At 55.0% G+C, this 12,872-nt stretch overlaps 1 long non-coding RNA gene across 1 annotated transcript; it reads right to left on the bottom strand.

Moving 5' to 3' along the window:
- Positions 1-9,030: 9,030 nt before the first annotated feature.
- Positions 9,031-12,870, bottom strand: LOC142819051 (uncharacterized). Its single transcript, XR_012896740.1, has 3 exons — positions 12,743-12,870; positions 11,651-11,788; positions 9,031-11,276 (listed from the first exon to the last, which is right to left on the bottom strand). It is a non-coding gene; the product is annotated as an uncharacterized LOC142819051 (long non-coding RNA).
- Between the last annotated feature and the right edge of the window lie 2 nt (positions 12,871-12,872).

The following is a 12,872-nucleotide window of genomic DNA, read 5'->3' as shown; positions in this document are numbered from 1 at the left end:
ACAGGTGCTTTGGCTGCTGATCTTTCTGCCGCTGATCTTCACAGATGGTAGGCAGGGAATCGGCTAGACCCTGGAGGTATCCCCTCAGGGAGTAGGTCCAGAGTTGGCATCTGCATTCACCTCCCCTCGGGTACTTCCTAGGAAGCCCACACTTCCTTTGTCCTGAAAGTTCCTTCTTGTCTAGAACGTTGCTTCGAGCAGTCCTCCCTCCGGACACCGGGAACAACTCCCCTAGTGGAGTGACGGACAATCCCCAATCACACCTGAACTTGGCTTCCAAAGCTACTTAAGCTAAATTTGATCTCCCAAAGACCTTGCAGTGTCTGTCACAAGAGTAGTGGTAGAAATGTAGCCGTGTTAGTCTGGTGTAGCTGAAACAAAATACAGGACTATGCAGCACTTTAAAGACTAACAAGATGGTTTATTAGATGATGAGCTTTCGTGGGCCAGACCTGAAAGTGATCTGAGGAAGTGGGTCTGGCCCACGAAAGCTCATCATCTAATAAACCATCTTGTTAGTCTTTAAAGTGCTACATAGTCCTGTATTTTGTTTCAGCTGTCACAAGAGGGAGCTGTGTCTGTGTGTCACGTGACGGGAGGGGAGGGGAGGGACCAGGGTAGTGGGAGGTAGTTGGGACCAGGGGAAGGAGGAGAGGCAGGGAGGAGACTAGGCAAGAAGGGCTGAAGACAGCAGCCAGTCAGCACAGGGACAAGATGGGGGGGGAGCCTCTGTATGGAGTGTCCCCAGAGAGGAGTGCATCTGTCATCACAGCACCGCTGTTGGGCCGGCTGGCCTCTCTCAGGCTAAAGAACCTGTTGGAGATGCTCTGGCTCCCTGCTGTTTGATTGGGTCTTTCGCACGACATCAGGGAGGGAGAAAACGCACCCAGAACATGGGACAGTAACAGCCAAACAAACTATCCAGGGACACGGGTTCCCTTTAGTGCCCCAGCACTCGGTGCCTGAGCTAGGGACCTCACTGTGCCAGATGCTGCACAGCCAGCCAGCCCCACGCAGCTCACCTGCTCAAGAGGCTGGAATAGAAACTACTGGGGTGGCCAGGTGTAGCCACGCCCGTGCAAGCCCCCTGACGTGCACAGGTCCAGGGCTTCACATGGCTGGAGCTCCCCTCTGCAGGGTCTAGGCAGCTGACCAAGCTGTAGGGTACATTCTGCCACGGGCACCACTGCAGACTGCGGGGGAGGGGGAACTTTAACTGTGATTTCAAAGGCTACTTTGGCACCTGAAAACTGTCGGGCTTCTCTGAGACAATAACTCAGACATTAGCTCGTAGGAGCACTGCATTTCCTTCCTATGCAAAAAAGGAAAACGAAATAAATATTAGGCCCAGTCAGCTCTAATCCTCACATGTTCTCACATCTTGTGTCAAGTCACTTAAGAGACACAGAAGAGGTTTAGTGATAGAGATGTAGCCGTGTTAGTCTGGGGTAGCTGAAGCAAAATGCAGGACAATGTAGCACTTTAAAGACTAACAAGATGGTTTATTAGATGATGAGCTTTCGTGGGCCAGACCCACTTCCTCAGATCAAATAGTGGAAGCAGAGAGGTTTACAATGTGAATGTATATTCTGGCTTTGTTACTAACTCTTGGATACAACAATTGAAACATTTACTTTCCCCGCTTTTTTGCTGTTACAAAGCAAGATCAATTAACTTTGGAAGCCTCCTACAAGGGCAAGGCCCCGGGACTTTACACTGCCCCTCCCTGTAAATAGTAGAGTAGTAACTAAAACTTTCAAGTCACTTTTTCCAAAATTGCCAGTCCCAAAAATCATGAATCAGACCCACCCAAAGCCATGAGATCAGCTTTCAAGCCATGAGATTATGTAAAAATAACACAAGTGGGCTTCTTTTAATTCTCCTTCTGCTTTCTGAGCCTTTAGTGCTCTGGCGCTCCAGGGGGTAGCCGAGTTAGTCTGTTACAGAAAAAAACCACAAGCAAATGGTCTGGTAGCACTTTATAGACTAACAAAACATGTCGATGGGATCATGAGCTTTCGTGGGCACAGCCCACTTCCAGTCACCTGAAAAAGTGAGCTGTGCCCACGAAAGCTCATGATCCCATCGACATGTTTTGTTAGTCTATAAAGTGCTACCAGACCATTTGCTTGCTGGTTTTTTTAGTGCTCTGGGGTCACATTTGGAAGCTTTCTCAATAGCCATGAGGGTTGAAAGTCCATTTTTCTTTAGGAACAGAGGCTGAAATCATCACAGCCCCACTGGACTCCCAGAGCCGGGGCTTTAAGGAAAACTATTCCCATGAGACTCATGGTAAAATCAGGAGAGCTGGCAGCTCTGCTTTTGCTTCCGGTGAAAGGCTGGTTACTGGCCAGAAGGTTCTTCCACACAACACTACAGTGACTGAGTTGCTGGAGAATATTTCAAACCAAATACCAAGAAAATTCCACATGGTAAAGTTGAGGATAAATTTGAGACTTTGGAGGTACCTCGGAGCCAAAGCAGGCAGGAAAGGAAACTTTCTTCCACCTGAAAGGAAGTTGGAGAGTCAAAATTTCCCGTCTTTATTCCAGTATCACTGTGTGACGTAGTGGGGGTACCTTGCTGGTTGCTGTGCTGGGCAGTGGGCTGTGGGTGACCTCCACTGGCTGCTGGCTGCAGTACGGCCCAGCAGGGCAGGGGATGAGTCACTATGCAAGGGGGCTTCAAAACTCATCAGACAGGTATCTCCCAGGGAGCAGAACAATGGGAAGAAGGGGAGTGGAGCCCTGGCTGGGGGCAGGGCTGGAAGTGAGAGAGTTAGTTTCTGTCTGGGAGCATGGAGGAGACAGCCTAGGGAAAGGGGCTGGAATTTAGGGGCCCAGTCTCCCCCATCTCAAGGGGGGCTGAGGCATCCTAGGCCTGCCCTGGGACCAGATTACATCTATGCTGTGCTGTACCCTGGAGAAGCAATAAACTCCCTCTATTCTACTGGCTGGTGGAGTCTGCCCGTGCCATTAAGGGGGTGCAGGAGATGGGAAAACCCCAACGCGCCGTCACACACTGCCAGCGCCTCCCCTCCTAGATTTGCATACGCCGGCTGTACGCAGGGGGGCTGCAAAGGGTGCGAACACGCCCCCGTGGTCCTCCGAGTGCGTGAGAGGATGGGACGGCACATTGCCCCTCAGCCTTCCTCCCCCATGCGTCAGCTGGCCGAGGTAAGGCAGGAGCGGGGTGTTGCCCAAACCTCCCTCCTGTTTGTCAGAGGCTGGAGAGAGATGGCAGGAGACAAATCGCTTGATCATTGTCTTCGGTCCACCCTCTCTGGGGCACCTGGTGCTGGCCACTGTCGGCAGACAGGATACTGGGCTAGATGGACCTTGGTCTGACCCAGTACGGCCGTTCTTATGTTCTCCTCCATGCTCTGTCCGGCCAGAGGAAAGCTGGGGCTGATTTTCCCACCCCCTCCCCAGGAGTGAGGCTGGGGGCAGGGCTGGGCCATGGGGGTGGGGCTCTCCAAATTCCTGCGTATGGGCCTATCACACGTACTCAGCCTGAGCCATGTCACTCAGACCCATGCATTGTAGCCACGCCAGCTCAGTGACCGCGTTGGCTGGCGTATTCAGAACAATGCTGAGCACACAGGGCCGCATAAATAACACAAATCCATGGACGGTCATTGTCAAAGTCAGACAGGACTTACATTTGTCAGACCGCTCTGTTTATTAGCAAAGCCGCTCTGCTAAATGCACCCAGAAAATGTGAGCACCCCACACGGTTCAAACCCCTTGATTTATACAGTCACAAGAAAGCCAAGTTAACAGGATTAAAAGAGGGGCAAAACTTCACATGATTAGTGTGAGGCTAGTCAAGTATTTTCATTTCCACATCAAGCACACAGCAACCTCCTGTCCATATCTCCTTGGTTATCTCACTTGCTTTCTGCCTAACACCTAATGTTCCTTTTCCTATTAACTCAGGCCCACCTGGCTAGCACTCTGATCTGCATCCCTACAAACAACATTCACATACTTTTCTTCTTCCTGTTCAGAGACAAACAGTATTCCTTCTAAAACAAATACAGGACTATGTAGCACTTTAAAGACTAACAAGATGGTTTATTTGATCTGAGGAAGTGGGTCTGGCCCACGAAAGCTCATCATCTAATAAACCGTCTTGTTAGTCTTTAAAGTGCTACATAGTCCTGTATTTGTTTTAGCTACACCAGACTAACACAGCTACATTTCTATCAGTATTCCTTCTACTTATTCAATTATTACAGCATAATTCATCTTTCTCTTACAGTATAATTCTTTCTACTTTCACAGTCATCGACAACTTAATGAACTCAGGGGGTGCAATTTCTGTTCCGTGTCCTCACATTAGCCAGGCTGCATTTGAAACCTCTAGCATTTGAGGCATAAACAAACCTGATACTTATGATACTTCCTTATTTCGGCTTTTTCTGAAACTAAAAAAAAAAAAGACAAAACAAAATGCTTTCCAGTTAAAATTTCACAGCAGCCACCCAGCCTGGGACGGAACCCGCCTCCTTCTGGGGGTAGGTGAGTTCCTCTCATCTAACTCCCAATCTTCACACACACACACACACACACACCCCCGCTAGGGATATAAAATCCCATTTCAAAAGTTAACGGGTTAAACGTTGCATTTCCTCTGTTAACCGGGATCTCGTGGGCAGGGACCGCCCCAGCCCCACCATACTGCGCGCTGCTCTGGCCAAGCCGGACCAAGCCTGGGCAGGTAGGAGGTGCCCAGGCTGGGCCGGGCCCATCTCGTTGGGGGGGGGGGAGCTGCTTCAGCCCATCTGGGTCCAGCGCGTCGTTCTGCAGACGGGTGGCTGGGCTAGAACATCCATTCCTCTGCCCCAGGGAGCTACCCCCGAGAGACCTGGTTCAGCTAGTGGGGTTTCCAAAGCACCGAACCCTCCAGGTGCGTCTGAAATCCCACTAGGTTCCTAAAATCTTTGAAACTGTGGCCGTTAGTCTGCGTGTGCCTCCGTGTTCCGTCTGTGCGGCGGGAAACCAGCCAGGGGCTGCGAGGACAGGCTGGACCTTGTGAGGTGCTCACATCCTAAGGGGATGGGGCCACATAAGCACCGGGTGGAGCGGAAACCTCTCTGTGCCACTGCTAGCTCTGCTCTTGGTTCGGCGCCTTCTTTTCACCGCCATCCCCAGATTCCCCCCCCCCCACCCGTTTCTGAAAGCAGCTGGACGTACCTCCCCTGAGGCTCTGGCTGTATTACACAGCGCTTAGCAGCCAGGCTGTGTCCACACAGCCCTGTCACAGCCCGGGTGGCACTTTTGATCACAAAATGCTTCTGTCTCCACCAGCGGCAGGAAGGCCGCCTGCCCACAAAGCGGCGTTCACACTTGCACCCGCCACGGCAAAGCTTCGTCCTGCATAGACAACGCCCGTCCCGCGCTCCCCAAGCCACGTGGCAGAGCGGGCTCTCGCGGGCTTGCTGCCAAAAGGCAGTTTTGCTGACAAAATTCAGTAGCAAAGACAAGGCAAAAGCAACCCAACTCTCCACCCAGGGCCTCCCCACCCCGCCCTACTCTTGCTTCACTCCCTCTCTCTGTCTCTTCCCCACCCTTGCTGAAGTTTCCCCTCCCTTCTGCACTCACGGGCAGTGGCAGGGGAAGTGGAGCAAGGTGGCCCCAGCTGCTTTGCTCCCTCCCCCTGCCACCATGTTGTCCCCCTCCCCCGCTAGTCGGCTGGCCAGCCTCTCTTGCCCACAGCCTTTGGGGTGCGCATGACCCCTCATGCCCACCCCGTCTCCCCTGCCAGGGACTCCTGTTTTCCAGGCTAAACTTCCAGATCCTTAATTTAACCACCAGCCCTTTCTTTAACTACCCTGCCTCTGTTCCTAAACAACGCGCAGGCTCCCTGCCCCGGGCACATCTCACCTCTCATGAGGCCTGTGGCAGGCAACCCCCCCACCAGGGAGCCCCCACACTTGCCGTCCCAAACTCAGGGAAGGGGGCTTCCACCTCCCCTGCCCCCTCTAATTGGCAGCCCTGTTGTGCCCTAGAAAGGAGACAGGAAGTTGTTTCTGGAGCTTTGCAACTCACGAGGGGTCTCGCAGGCAACTGGGGGCATTTCCTACATCATTTTCCAAGGCCCCGGCTGTCAATGGGAGTTAGGAACCTCCCGTGGAAACGCTCCTGTTTGTCGGAGGATGGTGCAGTCTGAGGCTTTGTGGCTCTAGCCACTTGGCAAGCCCTCCTACCATTTGCAAGGAGACAAAGGAGCTTGTGGCTTGTTAGCAGGTTGCTCCGGGAAAGCAGGCCCTCTGGAGACACTGGCCAGCAGCACAGAGAGCTGTTCCCAGGGGTGGGTAAGAAGCAAGTCCCACTAGCCTCCTGGGGAGTCGCAAAGCCGAGCCCAGAGGGCAGGAAAACACCAGAGGCCAGACCGGACTCAGCCCCCTTTTGGGCAACATCTGCAGCACCACAAGCAGGGAGAGAGGGAAGTGTTCCACAGCGCAACCCCCTGGGGTCAGGGACGGGGGCTCCCTGGAAGGCCTGCGCCCGGGGGTCTGTTCCCACAAGCAAGAATTCCTGCCTCATGTTGGACTTTAACACCCTGCGCTCTGTAGACAGGGACCTGATTTCCCAGCCCACCATGCCAAATTAACCATTCTCCCACTGCCCCCCGGGCACCAGATCAGCTGAGAAAGTGACCCCGAGAGCGAGCATCGCCCACTGAGCAGTGCAGCTATCTGTGTGTTGCTTATACAGGCAGTCCCCGGGTTACGTACAAGATAGGGACTGTAGCTTTCTTCTTAAGTTGAATCTGTATGTAAGTTGGAACTGGTGTCCAGATTCAGCCGCTGCTGAAACTGACCGCCAGTTCTGACTTACATACAGATTCAACTTAAGAACCCCAAGCGTCCCCAAGTCAGCTGCTGCTGAAACTGATCAGCGGCTGATTCCAGGAAGCCCGGGACAGAGCAACTCTGCCTCGGGCTTCCTGTAGTCAGCGCTGGTCAGTTTCAGCAGCGGCTGACTTGGGGACGCTGGGGGCAGAGCAGCTGGGGTGCTGCTGGGTTGCTGCAGTAGCACCGCTCCTCGGCGCTACTGGACCAACCCAGCAGCACCCCAGCTGCTCTGCCCCAGGCGTCCCCAAGTCAGCCGCTGCTGAAACTGACCAGCAGCGGCTGAATCAGGACGCCTGGGGCAGAGCAGCCGGGGTGCTACCGGGTTGGTCCAGTAGTGCCCAGAGCGGCGCTGCAGGACCAACCGGCAGCACCCCAGCTGCTCTGCCCCAGGGTCCACAACAAAAGCCTGGTCTGCTGAAGGGGGGGCACACTAGCTGCGCCCGCCCCCCAGCAGACCAGGGACACGGGGAGCAAAGCGGCAGCGGGGTGCCGCGCCTCTGAGGCTTTGCTCTGGCAAAGCCTCAGAGGCGTGGGACCCCGCCACCGCTGCGGCTTTGCTCCCGGTGTCCCTGGTCTGCTGGAGACGGTCCCCAGCAGACCAGGGGCACCGGGAGCAGCTTTTCTCGCCCCGGAGGTCGAGGTGGCGGGACCGCTGCCTGCGAGCTCTGGGGCGAGAAAGCCCCATTCGTAAGTGCGGATCCGCGTAAGTCGGGGACTGCCTGTAAAGGGCTTTAAATCAACAGCTCTGCATTGGTCTGGCCAAAGGGAGCGTCGCTCTGATTTCTCTGTAGGTTTGTCCCCAGGGAGCTCTCTCTGTCAGACCAGTTTCATTTGCACTTCCTTCTGCTCCGCTGCCTCCGGAGCCTGCCTCACGTGGCTGCGGAAACTTTGAGCTGGATGATGCAAGGGCCTGACGATCTTCTTTAGCAACCAGGGGACTTTCTGCAAAAGTCACAAGACCGGGTGATAATAGGAATTGTTTGTGCTTCCCTGGCTCAGGAACTCAGCCAGCTGCCCAGCAGAGCCTCCAGGAAGACCACCTGGCAGAGCACAGACACGCTAATACAAGAATTGGTCACATGGGACGCTATTGAGCTTCATTATAGCAGCCACAAGAGAACTCATATTACAAGTCACAGCCATTTGAGCTAAAGCAGAATCTCTGTTAGTGGTATAGGGCCTAGGACACACAGCTGAGCAGTTCTCCAGCGGTGCAGACATGCACTGTTGGACCCTTTACCACATGGTGCGTGTCCGAAAGACTTTCCAACTGACCGAGTTGAAGAACTTTACGAATAATACCCGATTAAGCCGCAATGCAGGCATGTGACTGCCTGCTGGTGCACACAGCTCCTGGCCTGCAGACAGTGAGCACCAGAGGGGCCAAGGGCAGAGACAGCCCATCCATACACAGGGCGGCCGCAGGGGTCTCCCCTCCCAGCACTCACCATGACAGTGAGAATCAGAATAGCCCAGCGGCCTGCTCCACCCCCCACCCTCCCCGCCGCCCTCTGCCGGCCCACTGAGCTCAGCTTCTCCACGGAGCACCCAGCCCTAGTGCATGTCACATAGTGCACAGCCAGCCTGGGGAACTCCTTGCCATAGGATGTTGCGAAGGCCAAAAGTGTCACTGGGCTCCAGAAAGAACTAGATCGGATGATGGAGGAGGGTCTATCAATGGCCATTAGCCAAGGCGGTCAGGGACTCCACCCCATGCGCTGGGTGTCCCCGAGCCTCTGGTGGTCAAAGCTGGGGCTGGCTCAGGGGATGGATGGCTTGATAATTGCCCGTTGCGTGTGCTCCCTCGGAGCAGGTGGCCCAGGCACTGTGGCAGGACAGGGGCTGGCTGGACCATTGGGCTGACTTGGACGGCCAGTCTCACGTTCCCTGCTGCAGACGCAGCGGCTCATTTCAGTCACACGGTGGATCGATGGCAGAGTTGAGCCCAGGAGCCTTGACTCACAGTCCTGTGCTTTCGTCTCAAGCCTGCCCTCCCGCTCGGCTGGATCAGCAGATTCACCCTGTGGCTAGGTGGGCAGCGCAACGCAGCCCACACTGTTCTCCTGGTACTGTCGCTCTACAGACAGCGTCGTCACTGCCCGTCACACGCGGCCCCGTCACACGCCCTGCTCTGGCCAATCCTAGACGAGTAAAAGGAGGATCACCCCCAGCCCTCATGACAGCTTGAGAGCAACCCTCCCCCGTTCCTGTACGTGAGGGAGAGAAATTCCTGTCTGACTGACCAGGTGATTGGGTTATGGCCCAAGGGGTGGGCACCCCCTTGTGATCGGTGCTTGCAGCACCGCTCCAACTGGCCTCCTTTTTAACATTCAACCATGCTGTTTGGTGCCCATCTCCAGTGGCAAGGAGTTCCGCAAGCTGCATGACTGGGGGCTGTGTCAGAGCCAGCTGCGGTTGATTTGGGGGTGTAGATGAGGCTGAAGTTAGAGGTGACGGAGTCAGCTTTCAGGAAAAGGTATGTGTGAGAGAAACAGAGACACCTTGTGTGCACTGCAAAAATAACCCGTCCTGAACACAGCTGCAGCCAAAGGACATCCCATGGTTTGGTTCTGCCTCTGAGGCCATGCTTTGGATTTTAGCCCATGTGCCACACAGGTGCTCATAAGGGAAACACCATGGAAAACCGACATGGTCTGAAAGCAGCTGTCAGGATGTCTGTGTGGTGTAGCCAGGGTGGGGGAGGGTCCTGGTGCCCGAGCATGGAAACTCCAAACTCGCTAGTGTGGACCTGACAGCGCATCAAACCCTGCTCTTTTCTTCTGCACCTGCTGCGCAGGGCCGTGGACCGGGGGCAGGACTCCCAGTTCCCTTGGGCCAGCACTGAGAAGTCTTTCTAGCCCCGTGTCACAAAAGGGTTAGCAGGTCCAGCGGTCAGAGCAGCGGCAAGAACCTACTTTGACAGGCGAGGGAGGTGGGAGCGGACCCCGCTGGCTGCACTGCTCTAAAACAGCCACACTGCCACTGTGCTGGGAGCAGCGCCCATCCCGGACACTGCCCAGAGCTCCGGGGATCAGGCCTCGGGGGCTCAGCTAGACAAGGCTAATTAAGCCAAATGTCACTTGGCACACGCAGGTTCCTGGCTGCTGCAGGGAAATGTTAAAAGACGAGAGGTCAGGCAGCCACATTGGTATGTGGGCATCTAAATCAGCAGCGCTGAAAGCACTGTCCCCAGCCAGCTCGGCATGCCGTGTCCGAGCTGTGCTCCTTGGGGGGGGGAGCCTGCTGCAGCTGTGTGAGTGCGAATCACTTTGACGTTGATGCAGCTACCCAAGGCTGCTCACGGGTGCCAAACCGCCTGCCAGCAGAGAGAAGCCATTGGATGCTAATAATGGATTTATTCTAAGTGCCTGATTTTAGTGATATAAATAATTCCTCGCTGTCATGTAGCCCTTTCCTGCTGTCGGCACCCGTGGCTGAAAACGTCTCCTTAATATTTTTTACTGAAATTAAATCTTAGGGTGTATTTATTTAGGGCCTGATCCTGCAAAGACTGGTAGAGCTTCCTACCCTTCAGCTGGCTCATAGGGTGCAGTTCAGTTACTCGCTGTGGTAAGCATGGCCCAGGTCCTCAGTGCCTAAGGGAATTAGGTGCCTAAATACCTTTGAGGAGCTAAACCTGAACACATGGCATGTTTGCATGATTAGGCTCTTAGATTGTACCTCTCTTGGGAAAGGGGCATCAGGCTTGATTCTCACCTGTCTTAATTGCCTCTTGTGTAATTTACACCAGAGCCAGGGCGTGTAAAGCGCTGGTGAGAGTACAGAATCCTGCTTTGGTGTTTAGCACCAGCTTTGCACGGATGTAAAAGAATTAGTGCAGAATCAGACCCTTGTGTCTTTGGCTGGGCCAGTTCTCTCTGTCGTCTGTGCATCCCTTTGGCATGGGATGATTAATAAGCTAGACAGAGTGCAAAACAATTGCTCATTTAATTAGATCCATTGTGCCATGTTGTTCTCACTGCACAAACGCATTTCCCTCGAGAGCTCCCCCCACAAACGGTACCTTGGTAGGGGCCATAGTTGCCTCTGTGGTTGCAGGAGCAAACCTTAGTCACATGAGTAATTTGACTCATGGACTAGTCCCATTGATCGCAGTGAAATCAACAGGTTCCAAAGGGGCTTGGAAGATGGGAGCAGCTGGTATCGGCAGCCCGGTTTGCAAGCACCCGTGGGGTTGTGCATAGCTCAGCTGTGATCTTTCAGTCAGGGGAAAAGTCGAGGGGACGACATCACAGCAGCAGCAATGCTTGAACACCCGGCCCAGAGCAGGTCTGATGAGATGATCCTGTGCCCGCTCCTGGCCTTGGGAGCCACGTCCGAGGTGAACATTGGGCCCAGAGGCTGCAAGTGCCAGGGCGACGGCTCCGAGCAGTGGAAATATTTCGCCCTGGGCCTGTGAGAGGAGAGGCGCAGGCAGACAGTAACAGAGGCACTGATAACATGGCCCCAGGCATAGCAGTGGTTGGAAAACCTGGCTTGGAAGAGCAAGCAAAGGAGCCGTCTGTCATCTGCTGTGGGGCATTGCTCCTGGGTTCAGGGAGACCGGGCATCATGTATGTCTCTGAGGCACAGAGCTTACCCCACGCCACCCAGCAACAGCTCCCAGGCCCCGGAAAGCCATAAAGGTCAGAGGAGTCAGTATCCACCACAGCCACTGAGCTCCCTGGGAGCGGGCTCCCTTCTTTTTACGCCTTCCCCTTTTGCCTCAGCCCCATGAGTCTCTGCTCTCTGGGAAGAGACTGTCTGAACAGCAGGGCAGCTGCCTACCTCACTGGCTGGCCTGGACACTTCCTCTGCGCACATGAGCTTCTGCATTGGTAAAACAGCTGTTCCCTTGCCAAATCTTGCTGGATTCAGTCCGAGTTTGGCCCCAACCCCACAAACGCCAGTAGCACGCGATGTATCCTAAGGCAATACAGTTGCAAAAATTTCACTGGCTAAATAGGGAACCAGGGCAGCTAAATCCAGGCCCCCACTTCTTCCAGTGCAGCAGCACCAGAGAAACCGTGAGCTGTTTACATCAGAATCCAGAGCCGAAACGAAGGTTTTCTGCGCCTGGGGCAAGCTACTGAACTGTGCCCCTCCCCAGAACCCAAAAAATGATAAAATTCTTAATTTTGTGTATTAATTTTATTCATTGCACATGTTGTTAATTGCACATATACTGAGATTGCAAATAGATGATAGTAAAGATATAAATGAAATAATATTTTAATTTTGCACCCCTAAAGGTACTGTGCCTGGGGCGTGTGCCCCACTTGCCCCACCCTTGTTACAGCTCTGTCAGGATCTGTCAGATGGGGGCACTGTCACAGCAGGGGCTGTCAGATTCGGGGGGGGGGGCACTGTCACACCAGGGTCTGTGATGGGTGGGGAGGAGGGCACTCTCATACCAGGGTCTGTGAGAAGTGGGGGGGGGGGGCGCTCCCATACCAGGGACTGTCAGGTGGGGGGGCACTGTCACACCAGGGGCTGTGAGAAGTGGGGGGGGCACTGTCACACCAGGGGCTGTGAGAAGTGGGGGGGGCACTGTCACACCAGGGGCTGTGAGAAGTGGGGGGGGCACTGTCACACCAGGGGCTGTGATGGGTGGGGAGGAGGGCGCTCTCACACCAGGGTCTGTGAGAAGGGGGGGGGGCACTGTCACACCAGGGGCTGTGTGGGGGGGGAAGCATTGTCACATCAGGGGCTGTGATGGGTGGGGAGGAGGGCGCTCTCACACCAGGGTCTGTGAGAAGTGGGAGGGGGGGCACTGTCACACCAGGGGCTGTGAGGGGTGGGACGCGGTGTCCTTCTCCCCCGTGGGTGGGGTCGGGGCAGCCGGCCACACCGGGCCCTGGCGGGAGGGGCAGCACCTACCTCACCTCACACCGGGCCTGGGAAGCTCGTTCCACTCCACGCCCCGAGCTGGGAAACTGAGGCCCGGAGCCGGCCGAGAGCCCAGGCAGAGCGCGCCCTGCTCGCGGCTGCAATCACAGCCACCCCGCTC

This window comes from Pelodiscus sinensis, chromosome 19 (genome assembly GCF_049634645.1).
Source record: "Pelodiscus sinensis isolate JC-2024 chromosome 19, ASM4963464v1, whole genome shotgun sequence".
NCBI classification, from domain to species: domain Eukaryota; kingdom Metazoa; phylum Chordata; order Testudines; family Trionychidae; genus Pelodiscus; species Pelodiscus sinensis.
The sequence above is the reverse complement of the archived record's forward strand: the minus strand, read 5'-3'. Positions and strand labels throughout refer to the sequence as shown.